We start from the raw sequence: 16,931 nt of genomic DNA, 5'->3' as shown, positions 1-16,931 counted from the left end.
TCATGGTACAATAATTAAAGGGGTTATCCAGGAAAAAAACTAATATATATATATATATATATATATATATATATATATATATATATCTCAACTGGCTCCAGAAAGTTAAACAGATTTGTAAATTACTTCTATTAAAAAAAATCTTAATCCTTTCAGTACTTATGAGCTTCTGAAGTTGAGTTGTTCTTTTCTGTCTAAGTGCTCTCTGATGACACCTGTCTCAGGAACTGTCCAGAGTAGAAGCAAATCCCCATAGCAAACCTCTTCTCTGTGTCAGCAGAGAGCACTGTTGCAAGACAGAAAAAAACAACTCAACTTCAGCAGCTGATAATTATTGGAAGGATTAAGATTTTTTTTAATAGAAGTGATTTACAAATCTGTTTAACTTTCTGGAGGCAGTTGATATAAAGATTTTTTTTTTCTCCTGGAATACCCCTTTAAAACTTTATTAACAGTTCCCCCTATGTACAGAGCAATCTGAAGTTATGGCATCAGAGTAACAGATGCCCTCTGTGAGGTGCTATTATAGTGTTCCACAAGCAGTGTTCCCCCAGTTGTTGCAAAACTACAAGTCCCAGCATGCCTAGAGGAGAATGCTGGGAGTTGTAGTTTTGCAACATCTGGAGGTCCACAGTTTGGAGATCACTCCTTTACAGTGTTTGCCAACCACTGTGCCTCCAGCTGTTGCAAAACCACAAGTCCCAGCATTCCCAAACAGCCGTTTGCTGTCCTTGCATGTTGGGAGTTGTGGTTTTGCAACATCTGGAGGTCCGCACTCTTGAGATCACTCCTATACAGTGTTTGCCAAACAGTGTGCCTCCAGCTGTGGCAAAACTACAAGTCTCAGCATGCCCAGCCAACCGTCGGCTGTCGGTGCATTCTGGGATTTGTAGTTTTGCAACATCTACAAGTCCAAGTTTGAAGACCACTCCTATATGGTGTTTCACAAAAAGTGTGCCTCCTGCTGTTGCAAAACTACAACTCCCAGCATGCCGAGACAGCCTAAGGCTGTCTGAGCATACTGGGAGTTGTAGCTTTGCAATAGCTTGAGACGCCCTGGTTGGGAAACACTGTTGCACAGGTTGCAAAACTACAACTCCCAGCATGCCCGGACAGCCGTTGGCTGTCCGGGCATACTGGGAATTGTAGTTTTGCAACAGCTGGAGGCCCCCTGGTTCGGGAAACCCTGCTCTATTAGCTTAATTTATCCCTAATTCTATATTTAAATACTAAAACCATAAACAGATGTTCTCAGCTAATATGACATCCAGATCACAGTCATAGATTAGGCAGACACTAAGCAAATTCATTATTACAATAAGTCAGTGTTAGTTACCATTCCAAGCAGGGAGCTGCACTACAAGGACCAGCACTTTGCCAGTGGGTCAGTGAGGAGGGGGTGTAACACAGGTGACAGACCAGGCCCCCACGTCAGCGTATGGCATATGCTATTCTAGTTAAAACATCTCCGATAGAAGCCATTTTGGAGGAGTCTTTTACCTAGAGCGTGCTAACGTTTTGTCCACACAAAGATGGCCGCCGCATTCATGCCACATGACACTTACACTTTAACCTCTAGTGACTGGCTGGACCCCGACGCGACGGCTGGAAAGCGTTTTCTGCGCTTTGACGTTGTGACGTAAATGGATGGCGGAAGTAATCTGTGGGCTTGTATGTGGCGTATAGGAGGTTGTCTAGTGGTTGGCAGGAGGATACTTTGACCTCTGGAACAGGAGTTATGTCTACTGCCCGATCCTATGGATATAAGGGAACGTTTAATGGCACTATATAGGAGGACTCTGAGGATCACTGTATATGGGGGAACTCTTGCAGACACTATAGAGGAAGACTGAGTATATATATATATATGGGAACTCATGATACTGTATAGTAGGACTTTTGAGTATAAGTGTATAACTATATGGGGGAACTCTTGCAGGCACTATATAGGAAGACTGAGTATATATATATATATATATATATATATATATATATATATGGGAACTCTCACTATATATAGGGGAACTTTTGATGACACTATATAAAATGATTCTGAGTATCACTGTAAATGGGGGAACTCTATAGGAAGACTGAGTATCACAATATATATATATATATATATATATATATATATATATAGGAACTCTTGACACTGTATAGTAGGACTCTGAGTATCACTATATATGGAGGAACTCTTGAATATACTATATAGGAAAACTCTTGAGTATTACTATATATTTATGGGAACCCTTGATGACACTGTATATGGAGTAATGCATGCAGACACTATATAGGAGGACTCAGTATCACTGCATATGGGGGAACTCTTGCAGACACTATATAGGAAGACTGAGTATATATAAATATATATGGGAACTCTTGATACTGTATAGTAGGACTCTTGAGTATAACTGTATATGGGGGAACTCTTGCATATACTATATAGGAAAACTCATGAGTATCACTATATATATATATATATATATATATATATATATATATATATATATAGGGGAACTTTTGATGACACTATATAGAATGATTCTGAGTATCACTGTAAATGGGGGAACTCTATAGGAAGACTGAGTATCACTATATATATTGTGGCAGTGTGGCAAGGAAAGGGTGTATTTCCCTTGCTATCTCTGCAGAATGCTCCACCTGTGGCCTGATTAATGAGGTATCAGGGAGGGAAAGTGTGTTTAAAAGGAAAAGAAACAGAATAGTTGGGGCTCTCCCTGGGTAACAGCATGTCGCTGTAGGGGGAGACACACGGACCCTGTTGAGGATGAGCCCAAGGTGGGGCTAGAGTTGCGCTGTCACCTAGAAGAAGTGAATGAGACTGGAAAAGAGGAAGCTATGCTGAACCTTGTGAATAAAGATGAGCCAAAAGGGGAGTTGAAATTGCGCGGTCATCTGGAAGAGGTGACTGGAAAAGAAGCTACAGAGATATCTGTGGATAATGCAGAAGTACTGAAGAGAGTACATGTTGAGCTGGGTGCTGCGCTTACTGTCACAGAGTCCTGAGTGAAGGAGATGTGACGTCTGGACCAGAGATGGATCATGACCAGGAAGGTCGAACCACTGGACCAGATGTTGTTGCAGACCCAGGAGCCCTAGACCTTTCTGCTGGGCAGCAGAGAGACAGTGTTGAAGTGAAAGAGAAGTCTGCCAGTGAGCAGAGAGATAGTCCAGAGAGACTGTCCAGGAACTACCCTGAAGCCCAAGTGGCCAAGACCCTTGAAAAGGGGGAGACTACTCCTAAAGGTGGAGAAGAGTCTGAACGAGTTGGCTTGAAGGAAGAGACAGGCCAAGCACAGGTGACGGTCAAAGGATAAGAGAATGTCACAAGGTCCAGCAGCGAGAGTAAGGAGACCGCTGTAAGTAAGAGATCTTGGAAAAAACGCGCTGGTCTTGGTAAAAAAAGGGAGCAGATCCAGAACCTTGAAGAAACCTTACAGATTGTTTCTGCTAAATTGTCTCAAAAGGAAGAAGTAGTTCATCACCTGGAGAAGGAGAAAGTGGTAATGGCTCATAAGGTGCAGAGCCTGGAGGCGCAGAACGAAACGTACATTAAGTCTCGCGCAGCTGCCTTGGATTCACTGGGTACTCAGCTCTCTGAACAAGAGGCTCAACTAAAAGTCTATGAGCAGAAAGTGTCCAAGATGGCGCAACTGAATAAAGACAATGAGCAGATGAGGGAACAACTGCTGTCCCTGGAGGATACTGTCAAAAACTTGACAGAATTGCTGGAAAGTGAGAAGAAGAACTCTGCTAAGCTCAAGAGTAAGCAGCAGAAATGTTTAAAGCTGGAAGGGAACATGAAGGTCCTAAAAGAAAGTAGTGACCAAGCTATAGTAGAACTGGCTAACGAGAGATTAAAAGTGTCTCAGATGGAAACTGAGGCCAAAGCCACAGCCGTCCGTGTAAAAGAAGAAAAACTGCTTGTGGGGCAAAAGCTACTGGAGACAGGGATGCTTTCTCTAAAAAAGGCGGAGTCTGAACAATGGACGCAAGAAACAGTAGAGTCTGAAGACCATGAGAAGAAGCCATATGAAAGGTCCTCTGAAGCTGAGACTGAGGTGAAACCATATGGGAAGTCCTCTGAAGCTGAGACTGAGGTGAAACCATATGGGAAGTCCTCTGAAGCTGCAGAGATATTGACATTGGATGGTGAAAATTCTGAGGCAGAGAAGTTCTCTGAGGTAGAAGTTAAACCAGAGATAACTGCAGAAGCTGCAAGTAAAGTCAGTGACACATCTGAAGGTGCAGGTGAAAAACTGGCTAAAGGAGCCAAGAGTTCTCAGCCTAAAAATGAGCCTGTGAAGGTTGGTGTCCCTAAAGAAAGGGCTAATAAGAAAGCAGAGTCCTTAAAAAGAGGTCACTGTGATAGAAGACTGGGTTGTGGTGGAATCCCTGAGAGACGCTGGATTAGTTCCAGAAAACATCAGAAGAAAGTCCGCAGAAGTAGAATTTGGAGAAGAGTCCGTCTCAAGGAGAAGACGGACAGGTGCATTACAGGGAAGCCTCCTGAAATTGTGGAGGATGACTTAGAAGACCTGCAAATGGGTGATACAGGCTCGGTTGGCCACCAGCAAAGTTCGGGCAATAGTCATACCAGTGACAGAAAAAGACAAAGGCCTGTAGCATCTGCCTTGTCCGCACCTAGTGTCCAGAGCACTGCACAAACCAAGATGAAGAACCTGGTGTTAGAAAGGTGTGACATGAATGGAGCTTTTTACAAGGAATTTGTCAAAGGTGACCAAAAGTCTTGTGCTTGGTGGCTGATGAAAGTGTGAATGAAAGAAGGGTGCACCATTGAAGTGGTGCAGATAAAATCTACTGATGAAGGAAGCCAAGTGCCTCAAAACCTGTTGGACGTAATTGTTCAAGGAAAAGGAAAGGCAGTTGGACTCTGCCTTTTGAATACAAGTGCTCCTTCACGGTGGTCTGAGCAGAGGGGTGGGATATGTGGCAGTGTGGCAAGGAAAGGGTGTATTTCCCTTGCTATCTCTGCAGAATGCTCCACCTGTGGCCTGATTAATGAGGTATCAGGAAGGGAAAGTGTGTTTAAGAGGAAAAGAAACAGAATAGTTGGGGCTCTCCCTGGGTAACATCACATCGCTGTAGGGGGAGACACACAGCGAACTGTGAGCGGTCCAAGAAGTGAAGAAGTGGTGTGAACTGTGAGTAACAGGTTGCAGGGACACATGTTTTATGCTGGCTGAGGGTAGCTCACCAGATAGTAGTCAGGGCATGCTGATATGTGTAGTCAGTGACCAGACGGTCTAGGACTTTGGTTTGTTCCTGAGTTATGTTTGTTTTACCTGCAACCTGTCTAAATAAAGCTGGCAAGGTGCCAGGCGTGCATGAATAACCGTTGTCTGCAGGTTTATTGAGTGGAAACGTGTCCCGTGGCAGTGTCCAGGACGATCCCGGAGCTAATCCCCAAGGAGGAATCCTCACAATATATATGGGAACTCTTGACACTGTATTGTAGGACTCTGAGTATCACTATATATGGAGGAACTCTTCAATATACTATATAGGAAAACTTATGAGTATCACTATATATATATATATATATATATATATATATATATATATATATAATATAGGAACCCTTGATGAGACTATATGGAAGAACTCTGAGTATGACTGTATATGGGGGAACTATGACACTGTATGAGGGCTCTGAGTGTCTCTGTATATGGAGGAACTCTTGATTCTACAGGGTGGGCCATTTGTATGGATACACCGTAATAAAATGGGAATGGTTGGTGATATTAACTTCCTGTTTGTGGCACATTAGTATATGTGAGGGGGAAACTTTTCAGGATGGGTGGTGACCATGGCAGCCATTTTGAATTCGGACAATTTGAATCCAACTTTTGTTGTTTCAATTGGAAGAGGGTCATGTGACACATCAAACGTATTGGGAATTTCACAAGAAAAACAATGATGTACTTGGTTTTAACGTAACTTTATTCTTTCATGAGTTATTTACAAGTTTCTGACCACTTATAAAATGTGTTCAATGTGCTGCCCATTGTGTTGGATTGTCAATGCAACCCTCTTCTCTATATACTGCTATATACTACTATATACACCGCAGGAGAAATGCTAGCACAGGCTTCCAGTATCCGTATACACTGCTATATACTACTATATACACCGCAGGAGAAATGCTAGCACAGGCTTCCAGTATCCGTATACACTGCTATATACTACTATATACACCGCAGGAGAAATTCTAGCACAGGCTTCCAGTATCCGTATACACTGCTATATACTACTATATACACCGCAGGAGAAATGCTAGTACAGGCTTCCAGTATCCGTATACACTGCTATATACTACTATATACACCGCAGGAGAAATGCTAGCACAGGCTTCCAGTATCCATATACACTGCTATATACTACTATATACACCGCAGGAGAAATGCTAGCACAGGCTTCCAGTATCCGTATACACTGCTATATACTGCTATATACACCGCAGGAGAAATGCTAGCACAGGCTTCCAGTATCCGTAGTTTCAGGTGCTGCACATCTCGTATCTTCACAGCATAGACAATTGCCTTCAGATGACCCCAAAGATAAAAGTCTAAAGGGGTGGATCGGGAGACCTTGGGGGCCATTCAACTGGCCCACGACGACCAATCCACTTGATGTGTTTCCTTCAAAATGGCCGCCATGGTCACCACCCATCCGGAAAAGTCCCCCCCCCCCCCCCTCACATATACTAATGTGCCACAAACAGGAAGTTAATATCACCAACCATTCCCATTTTATTAAGGTGTATCCATGTAAATGACCCACCCTGTATATAGGAGGACTGAGTGTCACTGTTTATGGGGGAACTCTTTGACACTATAGGGGACACTAAATGTTGCTGTATATGGGTGAACTCTTAATGATACAGTATAGGAGGACTCTGAGGATCAATGAACATGAGGGAACACTTGATGACTTTATAAAGGAGAACTCAGGATCAATGTACATGAGGGAACACTTGATGACACTATATAGGAGGACTCTAAGGATCAATGTACATGAGGGAACACTTGATGACACTATATTGGAGGACTCTGAGGATCAATGTACATGAGGGAACACTTGATGACACTATATAGGAGGACTCTAAGGATCAATGTACATGAGGGAACACTTGATGACACTATATAGGAGGACTCTGAGGATCAATGTACATGAGGAAACACTTGATGATTTTATATAGGAGGACTCTAAGGATCAATGTACATGAGGGAACACTTGATGATTTTATATAGGAGGACTCTGAGGGTCAATGTACATGAGGGAACACTTGATGACACTATAAAGGAGGACTCTGAGGATCAATGTACATGAGGGAACACTTGATGACACTATATAGGAGGACTCTAAGGATCAATGTACATGAGGGAACACTTGATGACACTATATTGGAGGACTCTAAGGATCAATGTACATGAGGGAACACTTGATGACACTATATAGGAGGACTCTAAGGATCAATGTACATGAGGGAACACTTGATGACACTATATAGGAGGACTCTAAGGATCAATGTACATGAGGGAACACTTGATGATTTTATATAGGAGGACTCTGAGGGTCAATGTACATGAGGGAACACTTGATGACACTATAAAGGAGGACTCTGAGGATCAATGTACATGAGGGAACACTTGATGACACTATATAGGAGGACTCTAAGGATCAATGTACATGAGGGAACACTTGATGACACTATATAGGAGGACTCTAAGGATCAATGTACATGAGGGAACACTTGATGATTTTATATAGGAGGACTCTGAGGGTCAATGTACATGAGGGAACACTTGATGACACTATAAAGGAGGACTCTGAGGATCAATGTATATGAGGGGACTCATGATAATTGTATATAGGGGGACTCTGAGTATCACTCTATTTGGAGGAACTCTTCGTGACAATATATAGGGGGACTAAGTATAGCTGTATATGGGGGGGGGGGGCTCTTAATGACACTCCCCTTTTTTAATCATAGCCAAAGAAAATAGCCATAATAAATTAAAACCATTAATAAATCATAACTTTGAGCCAATAGTCCATGTCACCCCAGCAGGAGACTTAACCCAACTATTAAGGGCTGCTATAACTAAGCAAATAGAAGGACTATAATAATGGAGGGAGAGCGGGGCTTCTTCTTCAAGCACTGCTACCAGACTGGCCACAGAACCACAGAGCCATGTTTATATTTACAGCTGTGTTCTCCAAACAACCAATCAGCAGCAGCTACTTTGGAATGTCTTCCCAGCAACTGCTCCTCTGAGAAACTAATCTGCCCGGCAACTATAGGTAACACCATCTGTGGAACAACAAGAGGGGGACCAAGATCTGGACCAAACCAATTCCAGTATTAGCACAAATATAAAACATGTTAGAAATGAGAGGGGGGGGGGGGGGGCACTGCCATTCTCCATATTTCATCAAAGCCGTTCCCCTCATTTAATCATAGCTATTCCCTCATTTCATTATAGCAATTCTGCTCATTTGATCAAAGTCATTACCCTCATAGCCATTCCACTAGTTTAATTATAGCCGTTCCCCCTCAAAGCCTTTACCCTCATTTCATCATAACCATCCCCCCATAGCCATTTCCCTCCTTTCACCAAAGCCATCCTCCTCATAGCCATCCCTCTCATACAGTCATGGCCGTAAATGTTGGCACCCCTGAAATTTTTCATGAAAATGAAGTATTTCTCACAGAAAAGGATTGCAGTAACACATGTTTTGCTATACACATGTTTATTCCCTTTGTGTGTATTGGAACTAAACAATAAAAAAGGGAAGAAAAAAAAGCAAATTGGACATAATGTCACCAAACTCCAAAAATGGGCTGGACAAAAGTATTGGCACCCTTAATATTTGGTTGCACACCATTTGGAAAAAATAACAAATCAGTTGCTTCCTATAACCATCAATAAGCTTCTTACACCTCTCAGCCGAAATGTTTGACCACTCTTCCTTTACAAACTGCTCCCGGTCCCTTATTGGAAGGCGCCTTTTCCCAACAGCAATTTTAAGATCTCTCCACAGGTGATCAATGGGATTTAGATCTGGACTCATTGCTGCCACTTCAGAACTCTGCAGCGCTTTGTTGCCATGCATTTCTTTGTTGACATATGTTTGGGGTCATTGTCCTGCTGGAAGACCCAAGATCTTGGACGCAAACCCAGCTTTCTGACACTGGACCCAAAATCCGTTGGTAATCCTCAGATTTCATGATGCCTTGCAGAAAAACAACCCCAAAACATCATTGAACCTAAACCATATTTCACTGTAGGTACTGTGTTCTTTTCTTTGTAGGCCTCATTCCGTTTTCATTAAAGAGTAGAATGATGTGCTTTACCAAAAATCTCTATCTTGGTCTCATCTGTCCACAAGACTTTTTCCCAGAAGGATTTTGGTTACTCAAGTTAATTTTGGTAAAATGTAGTCTTGCTTTATTATGTCTATGTGTCAGCAGTGGGGTCCTCCTGGGTCTCCTCCATAGTGAGGTCCTCCTGGATCTCCTCCATAGTGGGGTCCTCCTGGGTCTCCTCCATAGTGGGGTCCTCCTGGGTCTCCTGCCATAGCATTTAATTTCATTTAAATGTTGGCGGATAGTTCGCGAGGACACTGATGCTCCCTGAGCCTGCAAGACAGCTTGAATATCTTTGGAACTTGTTTGGGGCTGCTTATCCACCATCCGGACTATCCTGCGTTGACACCTTTCATCTTTCTCCTCCGTCCACGCCCAGGGAGATTAGCTACAGTGCCATGGGTTGCAAACTTCTTGATAATGTTGCGCACTGTGGAAAAAGGCAAATCTAGATCTCTGGAGATGGACTTATAACCTTGAGATTGTTGATATTTTTCCACAATTTTGGTTCTCAAGTCCTCAGAAAGTTCTCTTCCCCTCTTTCTGTTGTCCATGCCTAGTGTGGCACACACAGACACACCTGCTACTTGCCCCAGGTGAGTATAACTCTTTAAGGACGTGGGGCGTACCTGTATGTCCTACGCCCGGTCCCTGTGTTTAAAACGGGGTCACGCCGTTTGTCACGATCGTTGTGCCGCGCGCTGTTAACCCTTCAGATGCGGCGATCAAAGTTGACCGCCGCGTCTGAAAACAAAAGTAAACGCTTCCCGGCAGCTCAGTCAGGCTGATTGGGACATCGCGATAAAATCGCGATGTTCCGATCAGCTGGGACGCAGGTGGAGGTCTCCTTACCTGACTCCGCGGCGTCCGATCGTCGATTGATTGCTCCAAGCCTGAGCTACAGGCTTGAGCAATCGAGCCCCTATTTCACTAATCCGTGCAAAGCTATGGCTTTGCAGGGATCAGCATAGGAGATCAGTGTGTGCAATGCTATAGCCCCCTTTTTCCCATAAAAAAAAAACAACTGTGTCAATAAAAATAAACATATGTGGTATCGCCGCGTGCGAAAATGTCCGAACTATAAAAATATATCGTTGATTAAATCGCACGGTCAATGGCGTGAGCACAAAAAAATTCCAAAGTCCAAAATAGTGTATTTTTGGTCACTTTTTATATCATGAAAAAATGAATAAAAAGCGATCAAAAAGTCCGATCAATGCAATAATGGTACCGATAAAAACTTCAGAGCCCTCATACCGGCCCGTACGCGGAAAAATAAAAAAAGTTATAGGGGTTAGAAGATGAGAATTTTTAACATATAAATTTTCCTGCATGTAGTTATGATATTTTTCCAAAATACGACAATTTTAACCGTATGGACCTACAGAATAAAGATAAGGTGTTATTTTTACCGAAAAATGCACTGCGTAGAAACGGAAGCCCCCAAAAGTTACAAAATGAAATTTTTTCTTCAATTTTGTCACACAATGAATTTCTTTTCCGTTTCGCCGTGGATTTTGGGGTAAAATGACTAATGTCACTGCAAAGTAGAATTGGTGGCGCAAAAAATAAGCCATAATATGGAATTTTATGTGCAAAATTGAAAGGGTTATGATTTTTAGAAGGTGATGAGGAAAAAATGATAATGCAGAAACGGAAAAACCCTGCGTCCTTAAGGGGTTAAAGGAGCATCACATGTTTGAAACAATCTTATTTTTCCACAATTTTGAAAGGGTGCCAATAATTTTGTCCAGCCCATTTTTGGAGTTTAGTGACATTATGTCCAATTTGTTTTTTTTCCTCCCTTTTTGGTTTAGTTCCAATACAAAGGGAATAAACATGTGTATAGTAAAACATGTGTTACTGCAATCCTTTTCTGTGAGAAATACTTCATTTTCTTGAAAAATGTCAGGGGTGCCAACATTTATGGCCATGATTGTAACCAACCCTTTCATAGCCATTTCCCTCATTTCACTAAAGCCGTCCCCCTCATAACCATCCCCCTCATAACCATCCCCCTCATAACCATCCCCCTCATAACCATCCCCCTCATAGCCATCCTCCTAATAGCCATCCCTCTCATAACGATCCCTCTCATAGCCATTGCCTTAATTTCACCAAAGCCACCCCTTATAGCTATTTCACTCATTGCAATCTCCTCATCGATGTCTCTCTCATGGCCATTCTCATTTTACCAAGCCATTCTCCTCATTTCATCATAGCCATTCCCCAAATTTCCATTCACCTCATTTCATAATCCATTCCTTTCATTTCATATGCAATCTCCTCCATTTCATGTTCACTGAATGAACATGAAATCAAGGGGTTTACATATGAAATGGGGAGAAATAAATTTCAGTCTTCCTCCCCATTTCATGCACCTGGCATGTTATAGTGAGTCTTTGGGGCTGTTGCAGGTTCTACCTTCCCACGCGGCTGCACTGCACCATAGAGCACTGGGAAAAAATAATTTCATCAAGTGAAAGATCACTTCCTCTGAGCACTACTGGAAGGAAGCCCCTGCACTAGGCACTACTGGAAGGAAGCCCCTGCGCTAGGCACTACTGGAAGGAAGCCCCTGCGCTAGACACTACTGGAAGGAAGCCCCTGCGCTAGGCACTACTGGAAGGAAGCCCCTGCACTAGGCACTACTGGAAGGAAGCCCCTGCGCTAGGCACTACTGGAAGGAAGCCCCTGCGCTAGACACTACTGGAAGGAAGCCCCTGCGCTAGACACTACTGGAAGGAAACCCCTTCACTAGGCACTACTGGAAAGAAGCCCCTTCACTAGACACTACTGGAATGAAACCCTTTCACTAGGCACTACTGGAAGGAAGCCCCTGCGCTAGGCACTACTTGAAGGAAGCCCCTGCGCTAGGCACTACTGGAAGGAAGCCCCTGCGCTAGACACTACTGGAAGGAAGCCCCTTCACTAGGCACTACTGGAAAGAAGCCCCTGCGCTAGGCACTACTGGAAGGAAGCCCCTGTGCTAGGCACTACTGGAAGGAAGCCTCTGCGCTAGACACTACTGGAAAGAAGCCCCTGCACTAGGCACTACTGGAAAGAAGCCCCTGCACTAGGCACTACTGGAATGAAACCCTTTCACTAGGCACTACTGGAAGGAAGCCCCTGCGCTAGGCACTACTGGAAGGAAGCCCCTGCACTAGGCACTACTGGAAGGAAGCCCCTGCACTAGGCACTACTGGAAAGAAGCCCCTGCACTAGGCACTACTGGAAAGAAGCCCCTGCACTAGGCACTACTGGAATGAAGCCCCTGCGCTAGGCACTACTGGAAAGAAGGCCCTTCCCTAGGCACTACCGGAAGGAAGCCCCTTCCCTAGGCACTACTGGAAGGAAGCCCCTGCGCTAGGCACTACTGGAAAGAAGCTCCTGCGCTAGGCACTACTGGAAAGAAGCCCCTTCCCTAGGCACTACTGGAAGGAAGCCCCTGCGCCCGGCACTACTGGAAGGAAGCCCCTGCACTAGGCACTACTGGAAGGAAGCCCCTGCACTAGGCACTACTGGAAGGAAGCCCCTGCACTAGGCACTACTGGAAAGAAGCCCCTGTGCTAGGCACTACTGGAAGGAAGCCCCTGTGCTAGGCACTACTGGGAGGGAGCAGACAGAAGGACACACACAGAAGGGGCCTAGGCTGCGGCATAAAAATATCAAGGGACACGCACGGGAGCTGAGCCAAGTCGCCACAGAAAATCAAGGGACGTGAATGGGCAAGGTAACAATTGCAGCATTTAGTAATCTCAATTGGCAAATATAGCGATCTGCTAAAATTGCGATATATTGTGCAGCCCTAGTCATCAAAAGCTTCCCCATTTACAGTGTTAGAGTGCCCTTTTATAGTGTCTCTCCATATACAATGTTATCCAGAGTGCAACTCTATAGTGTTGAGGTCCCTAGTACCAGGTACCTCTTGACCTTAAGTACGTATAAGGTCAAGGGTTCCCCCATTAACAGTGTTAGGGTGCATTCACACCACATTTTAGCTAAACGGGACTGGATTCGGCTGAGGGGAGTAAAAACCGGGCGCTCCCGTATTCCCAGCCGGATCTCGGACCCCTTTTTATTCATTTGAGTGAGCCGACCGGAGTCAAAAAGTGACTCCGGTCGGCTCATTTTTGCCCCGTATCCGGTTTTCTGACCAGACTGAAAACTGCAGCATTCCACGGTTTTCAGTCCGCTCAGAAACCAGATACGGGGCCCCAGTATAGCTAAAACGTTGTGTGAATGCACCCTTACTCAGACTGCCACATCTAGTGTCAAGTGTTTTCACATATACAGTGTTATTTAGAGTGCTCCCCATATAGTGTCAAGAGTTTCCCTATATGCAGAGTTATCCGATATAGGGGACCTCTGAATTAGATTTGTACGGTATATGGGGTAACTCTGATATTGTTTATGGAGTTCTCTGTATAGCACTATGGGGGAATTCTGGTTGATGTTTATGGGAGTATTTTGGATGCCCCTGTTTATAGAGAACTCTGGATTATACTGTTAAGGGGGAACTCTACTTGACAATTTATGGGATGCTGTCATCCCTTTAGTGGAAGCTCTGGCATTGATATTGTTATGAGGGAACTCTGGCACTATTTATGGGGGGATTCTGTCTTTTGTGGGGTAACTCTATAATAATTTTCTCACAGTAGATTCCCTGTGAGAATTTATTGACATTATGAGGGAACACTGGATGTTACTGTTTATGGTGGAACTCACAATTTCACTGCTTATGTGAAAAAGCACTCCCTGTCAGGACCTAAAATAATGTTTAAAAAAAAGATTTAAAAAAAGAGAATAAGCGCCTCCCCCAATAAAAATGTAATTTTCTTCTTTTTTCTCTTTTGTTATTTTATAAAAAAAATTATATTTTTGGTATCGTTGCATATTCTTTGTGAGAATTTAAAGGTGTCATTACAAAGTACAACTGGTCTCGCAAAAAAGGTGTCCTCAAGGCCAAAATGCGCAGTATTAAATGGGCACTCTCATTAAAATGAATTTTGCTATTGCACTCATTCTTTCTAATGTACTTTGTTTAAAAAAAATTATGAAGTTTTCTATGTTTTATTTGTGTTTTAAAAAGTTGCCATTAGGTGTCTCCTTTCTTGTCCAGAGCAGAACATTCCCCCCTAACTTCCCCCTAGCAATATCAAGGTAGAAAACTAACAAATAATAAAAATAAAGGCAGGGGGGTGGTTTATTGGGAGGATTATAATATTTAACAAGATCATAAGAGGTACTCTTTAAGAAAAAAAGAACATTGTCACATATAGAAAAGTATTGGTCTACTCTTAGGCCAAATTAAAGGGGTATTCCAGGAATTTATTTTTAGTTGACTATGCTACAGGGGCTGTAAAGTTAGTGTAGTTCATAATATAGTGTCTGTACCTGTGTGTGGCGGTTTTCTCCCAATTCTTCTGTGATTTTCACCCCAATATTTATTTTTACCAGCATACAAAATGACTGTTGTCTCAGATTTTTCCCAAGTTGCAATGCGGCCGAGACCTGACATCACTGGTCAGCTGATAACAGGGAGCCTGTCTGCTTCAATGGGTGGAGCGATCAATCTGCAACCAAAGCAACAGCTGTAGGCACCCTGATTGAAAACCACAGGTCTTTTGAAAGAATGCAGCTCATTTATGTTTAAATGGGTGATGTGTGGGAGGGAGGAAAATGGAATTATGGGATTTGTAGGCAAAGAAGAAAGCTCAAAAAGGAAATGCCAGTTCACAAAAAGCTAGCCACCAGTGTTATGGTAATCTCACAACATAGCCATTTAGCCCCAAGACAGGCGCAGATCCTTCGTAATCATGTCCATTACTGTCTGCCAGGTACGTACTAAAATCCCCTTATGGTGGAGAACCCCTTTAAGTTTCAAATGTTGTAGTAAATGGGAGACAGAACTGGGATTCATTAATGAGGCCCGATGAAAAATAATTTTCGGTAATATCAAAAATGCCTCAAAAAATAACAACTGGACATTGATTGTATATTGTCTGTTTTTTTTGTTTTTTTTATAAGATTCACAGAATAGTTGACTGGTCCTCCATGGTGTTGGTAAGGCAGGCTTTTTTTATATAGTTACCTAAGAGCTTATGTAATGGTAAGTTAAGGAGCTGTTTCTCTTTTCTATGTTTATAAAATTCAAATACAAAAGGTGAAAAGTGGCGAATATTAAAGGGGTATTCCAATATGTGGTAATATAATGTTAGCACAAATTGCTCTGGCTTCAGCATGCTTTTTCGATTCACCCCTGACAGGAAGTTGTGTTGTCCTCTCATTGTCAGTTTGATGTTATCTCCAGCTCCTTGACTCCTCCCTCGCACCTGGAAGGAATTTATGTAGTCCTTTCATTTTCTATATGGTGTTGTCTCAGCAGCTCAGTGGCTGCTCTCTCTCCTGACAGGAAGTTGTGCAGTCCTCTCATTGTTTCTGCTGTCTCAAGAGGCATAACTGGATCTTGTCTCTCAGCTCAATCGCTGTAGTACCTCGAGTAATGTCATGACCTCCGATCAGCCCCTCTCACTACATCACTATCTACCTAATATACATATATAGTGGAACCACAACTTACAATGGCCTCAGGTTACAATATTTTCAACAGACAATGGTCTTTTCTGGACCATTGTAATTTGAAACCAGACTCAACATACAATGTACAGACAGTCCAGATCTGTGAAACGTGTGAAACGTGTCAATGGCCGGAAGAACCGACCAATCAGAATGGTCATTTTGCTTTTTTGGGACACTGAGAGAGATTTATCAAAACTTGTGCAGAGGAAAAGTTGACCTGTTGCCCATAGCAACCAATTAGATAGTTTTTTCATTTTTGAATGGGCCTCTGAAAAATGAAAGAAGCGATCTGATTGGTTTCTATGCAAGACCCTGAAGAAGCTCCTGTCCTCTGCACAGACAGTGATTACAGCTCCCAGCAGCTATATCTGCATTAGTTATCCACTTATTTTTCTTTAAAGGGTACCGCTCATCAAAAAAACTTTTGATATATTATAGATTAATGTATGCAGAATAACTTTACAATTGCATGTTATTAAAAAATATGCTTCTTTCTATTTAATTTTCCACTTTGAAGAAATGACCACTAGGGGTCTCCCTACCAGTCCTGGCAGCAAGCATTTCAGACTCATGCTGGAGTCCTAAACACTACGAGCTGCCAGTCTGCTTTGTTCACAAAGGAGAACACTCAGAGCTGCCAGCCTGCTTTGTTCACAGCCTGTTTGGCTGTGAACAAAGCAGGCTGGCAGCTCTGAGTGTTTAGGACTCCAGCATGAGTCAGAAATGCTTGCTGACAGGACTGATCGGGAAAAATACAATAGAAAGAAGCATATTTTTCATTAACATGCTATTGGAAAGTTATTCAACATTCATTAATGTAAAATATATCAACAGTTTATTTGATGAGAGGTACCCTTTAATCCTCACTTTTTACTATTTTTGGTGATATTTTGGGGGCTTCAAAAACAATTACCAACTTTTCGTAGAGTTCTGG

General features: G+C 42.9%; 2 protein-coding genes across 6 annotated transcripts in view; one reads left to right on the top strand and one right to left on the bottom strand.

Annotated features, from left to right (window-relative positions):
* Window positions 1–8,201, bottom strand: part of SKIC2 (SKI2 subunit of superkiller complex) — a 108,632-nt gene extending 100,431 nt beyond the window's left edge. Inside the window, exons 1-2 of one of the 4 annotated variants that reach the window (XM_056540925.1) lie at window positions 8,086–8,201; window positions 1,566–1,755 (exon numbers count right to left, since the gene is read on the bottom strand). The gene's annotated coding sequence lies outside the window, so the exon portion shown is untranslated. Of the gene's footprint in view, window positions 1–1,336; window positions 1,497–1,565; window positions 1,756–8,068 lie in introns of those variants that run through there. The other 3 variants (XM_056540927.1, XM_056540926.1, XM_056540924.1) reach the window with 3 other exon arrangements.
* Window positions 8,202–8,328: 127 nt separating this feature from the next.
* LOC130291744 (complement factor B-like) overlaps window positions 8,329–16,931 on the top strand; it is a 93,632-nt gene continuing 85,029 nt past the window's right edge. The window contains exon 1 of one of the 2 annotated variants that reach the window (XM_056540943.1): window positions 8,329–8,349. The gene's annotated coding sequence lies outside the window, so the exon portion shown is untranslated. Of the gene's footprint in view, window positions 8,350–12,993; window positions 13,149–16,931 lie in introns of those variants that run through there. The other variant, XM_056540942.1, reaches the window with a different exon arrangement.

This window comes from Hyla sarda, chromosome 9 (assembly GCF_029499605.1).
Source record: "Hyla sarda isolate aHylSar1 chromosome 9, aHylSar1.hap1, whole genome shotgun sequence".
NCBI lineage: Eukaryota > Metazoa > Chordata > Amphibia > Anura > Hylidae > Hyla > Hyla sarda.
This window is presented reverse-complemented; position numbering and strand designations above follow the sequence as displayed.